Source organism: Macaca nemestrina, chromosome 15 (assembly GCF_043159975.1).
Source record: "Macaca nemestrina isolate mMacNem1 chromosome 15, mMacNem.hap1, whole genome shotgun sequence".
NCBI lineage: Eukaryota > Metazoa > Chordata > Mammalia > Primates > Cercopithecidae > Macaca > Macaca nemestrina.
Window position 1 is genome coordinate 46,021,910 of NC_092139.1, and position 4,562 is coordinate 46,026,471.

The window sequence follows — 4,562 nt, forward strand, 5'->3', positions numbered from 1 at the left end:
CTATCCAGTGTATTACTCACAGATTGGTAAGAGATGAAGGTCCTTGCCACCAACATTATCATGCATAGAGAAAGTTCCTAACACACAATCACCCAGTATTCCTCTAAGAATTGATAATGTGTCTGGAAAATTACTATTCTTTTAGGGACCCAATGATACTGTAGAGAGGGCCAAGCCTTGTTCAAGGCTTGTGCTAATGACATGAGTCTCTGCCAGGGGAATAGAGGTACTGCCTCCTTCCTGATATTTGCATACTCCTCTTTGTCGAGGGAGATAGTCTTAGGCATTAGGATATGGAGGAAAACAGAGCCTTTGGAGGAAGGAGCTAGATAAAGAGAAAGATACCCTATTCCTATCTAAAACCCCTATTTCACCATTCCTTAAGGCTCCAAGATAAAGTTACCTGCCAACTTTGCTGAGAGTCTAAGTTTTTTGTTTTGTTTTTTGTTTTTGTTTTTTTCTCAATGTCTCTCATCAGTTACAAATTATAGATTTATCCAAGACAATCTAGAATAGAGAGAGAACAAATACTAAGTGAGGGGTCAGCCTTCAAAGGGCATTAGCTGTCAGATGAAGGTTACCAATGGAAATAAAAGACAAGACACACAGAGGAAAACATCATCACAGCACCTTATATCAGGTTGAGTTTTTACGCCCTTTTCTTGCTGTCTGTTTTTGTTTCTATGTGAGTACAAAAGCCATTTAGAGAGCTTCTTCACAGAGCATCCACTATGATAGAGAAGATGTAGAAAATATTCAGGAAACAGGATGTAAATAAAATATAAATTAGGAAGCAGAGTGATTCATAAGACTATAAGAAAGCGAGTGTTTTTGACCTTACAAATTATTTCAACAGAGAGGTAGCAAATTTGGTATTGAAATAGCCCACAGACATAGCTATATCTTGAAGTATATGTTTAAAAACATGTGTTTAAATAAACATTTAAGTGTGCCTTTTAATACAGCTATTTTATTATGCATGGCAAATGGATTCTCTAGGAGTAGTGGTCAGGACTCCAGAAGGAATTAGTTGCACACTCAAGTGGGGAAATTGAGGACAGTTAAAGGAACATGTTTACAAGGTGGTGGGCGTGATGAAGAGAAACAAGGAATTGTGAAGCCTCTGGAGCTAGCAATAGTGAGGGGCTCTTTATCATTCCTAAGATGGAATGGGCTACGGGAGGAAGAAACAACTAGCACCTAGGAGCTGTGGCTGGAGGTAAAGAATCTCAGCCAACTTGCAGTAACCTGGCACAGGGGGAGCCAAATTGCACTTTGCTCCCTCCCTCCAATCTCCTATTGGGTGGATCCACCTGAAAGCCAGGAGGCATGGGGCCCACTGATTCAGACAATGAAGATCTTCCTTGACCTCAGGTGAAAAACAGAGAGATCAGCAAAGAGGAGATCCATCCTATGAATAGTCACATTTCTCAAGAAATGAAACAAAGTTCTTCAGGTAGATCATGTTTTTTAAAAAGCATACCTATTTTACTGTTATTATTTAATGTTCATTAAGCACTTCTGGCTCATTAAGCATTCATTAATTAGGATCTGATTCTGCATGCTCCTTTTCCCAGCTATAAAAATCAGCAGGTTTTTTTTTTTTTTCAGCTGCTTTTATCTGGCTAAAATAATGTGTTCTTTTTTCAACAAACGGGTAGAGGGTTATATAAAAACTCTGAAAAAACACTGACAATCAGCTTCAAAAGGTGAACACAAAATTTACTGAAGAATCTATAATTATGTTAGGATTTTACAGAGAAGACATTATCTTTTAGCTCCATAACTATATTTAGAGGCTAAAATACCTGGTTATATCCTGTTCAGTCTCCACTATTGATTTAGGAATTTATGCAACTATTTATTCTCCTGCTCAATAGAAAAGATTGCTTACCATAGCAACCCCTGCATTAGCATTCAGCTTCTTGGTTACAGAGCACCTTCCTAAAGGAGGAGATATCTCAATGTGCAAGGTGAACCTAATTTCTTATTAAATATAATTTTAAGGGGGAAAGCTGTTGTATAAAAACCCATAACAAAGAGAGAGCAACCCAAACTGGAAACTAGCAATTGTTTAAGGCTCTTTTGCAATTATTTAATCTGTGTGTCTTTCCTGACTCTGGGCATTCTGCTGCTTTTGCACGTTTGTAAGCTAAGATGCGTGGGAAATAATAAAATATTATGCACAACCCACACCCCACACAGGAAGCTTGCTGTTCTCTGTGGGAAGTTTTAACTTAGGTCAGCTTCGCCTTAGAATTATTTTTCTTTCTTTCTTTGAAGAAGGCAGATTCCTGGTCCTGCCACTCAAATTTTCAAAGTGAAAATATTTGGTCTGATTTTCCAATGTGTTTCCTTGATGTCGATCAAGTGTCTGAAACATTAGTGATTGTTTTTACCTTGTACAGTGAAGTGAGGTAGCATTTTAATTAGGGAAGAAAAAGATCAACTTGTGCTCAAAAGCTCAAAGCTTTTGTGACGGAGCTCAGAGAGATTGAGGTCAGGAAGTCACGATTTGTGCATCAATGATCAGATCATCTGAGCCCTTTGTAGAGAAGTAAAATCTAGCTTCCCCCTACCCTTCTAGGTTCTTTGGTTGGGCTACAAATTAAATTGACATAAGGCAGATTCACAGGAGAAATATAAACAATTACATATATAGGCACTGGAGTCCCCAAAAATATGAGACTCAAAAATTGGTCAGATGATTGAAGCTTATATAGTTTCCTGAGCTATAGAAAAAAATTACGGCTTAGGGCTTCTTGGGGGTGATGCCCACACAAGTTAAGAGTGGATGACAAGAAAAAATGTATGATGAGTAGAGGTGGTCTTTTATGCAGATAAAATTTCTTGGGTAATAGAAGTTGTCTGGGAGACGAGGCGGCTCAGGGGAAATGAGACTGCAGTGGTGGTAGTAGGAAGATGTCAGGGAGGGATGAGCAGCAGGAGCAAACTATGGCCAAGGACCTGGTGGTGACCAAGTATAAGATGGGGGGCGAGGGGGCGGCGCGGTGCGACATGGCCAACTGGGTACTTCGAACCTTGGTGGAAGCATCTAGCTCAGGTGTGTCAGTACTGAGCCTGTGTGAGAAAGGCCATGCCATGATCACGGAAGAAACAGAGAAAATCTTCAAGAAAGAAAAGGAAATGAAGAAAGGTATTGCTTTTCCCACCAGCATTTCAGTAAATAACTTTGTATGTCACTTCTTCCCTTTGAAGAGCAGCCAGGATTATATTCTTAAGGAAGGTGACTTGGTAAAAATTGACCTTGGGTTCCATGTGGACGGCTTAATTGCTAATGTAGCTCATACCTTTGTGGTTGATGTAGCTCAGGGGACCCAAGTAACAGGGAGGAAAGCAGATGTTATTAAGATAGCTCACCTTTGTGCTGAAGCTGCCCTATGCCTGGCCAAACCTAGAAATCAGAACACACAAGTGACAGACGTGGAACAAAGTTGCTCACTCATTTAACTGGATGCCGATAGAAGGTATGCTGTCACACCAGTTGAAGCAGCATGTCATCAATGGTGAAAAAAACATTATCCAGAATCCCACAGACCAGCAGAAGAAGGACCAAGAAAAAGCTGAATTTGAAGTACGTGAAGTATATGCTGTGGATGTTCTCGTCAGCTTAGGAGAGGGCAAGGTCAATGATGCAGGACAGAGAACCACTATTTACAAATGAGATCCCTCCAAACAGTACGAACTGAAAATGAAAACTTCACGTGCCTTCTTCAGTGAGGTGGAAAGGCGTTTTGATGCCATGCCATTTACTTTAAGAGCATTTGAAGATGAGAAGAAGGCTTGGATGGGTGTGGTGGAGTGCACCAAGCATGGACTGCTACAACCATTTAATGTTCTTTCTGAGAAGGAGGGGGAATTTGTTGCCCAGTTTAAATTTGCAATCCTGCTCATGCCCAATGGCCCCATGCAGATAACCAGTGGTCCCTTTGAGCCTGACCTCTACAAGTCTGAGATGGAGGTCCAGGATGCAGAGCTAAAGGCCCTCCTTCAGAGTTCTGCAAGTCAAGAAACCCAGAAAAAGAAAAAGAAAAAAAAAAGGCTTCCAAGACTGCAGAGAATGCCACCAGTGGGGAAACATTAGAAGAAAATGAAGCTGGGGACTGAGGTGGGTCCCATTTCCCCAGCTTGCTACTTTTGCCTCATCCCCTTCCCACCACACCCCAGACTTTGTGAAGTACAGTTCTTCTTCTCCACCTAGGACCCCCAGCAGAGCAGGGGGTCTCCCTTTCTCCCCAACCCCAGTTCCCTAACCCACTCCTTTCCAACAACAACCAGCTCCAACTGACTCTGGTCTTGGGAGCCAACCACGGAAGACTACATTAAATGAAAAAAAGAAATTAAATAATAAAATCAGAGTAAAAAAAAAAATTGTCTGGGAGTAGCCCTCAGATAATTGTTAATAGTCTGTCTGGGTATGAGTCAACCTCCAGTCTTCTCTCTTGTAATTTGAGTTCATCTTCTCTGGTTGATAAGATTACAGGGGAAGGGATTCATGACAATTGAGTCTCTTTTGAAGAATCTCTTCCTTAGGCAGATAC

The 4,562-nt window shown here is 41.0% G+C and overlaps 1 pseudogene; it reads left to right on the forward strand.

Moving 5' to 3' along the window:
• Nucleotides 1–1,599: 1,599 nt before the first annotated feature.
• LOC105481507 (proliferation-associated protein 2G4 pseudogene) lies at nucleotides 1,600–4,320 on the forward strand (annotated as a pseudogene).
• The last annotated feature ends 242 nt before the right edge of the window (nucleotides 4,321–4,562 follow it).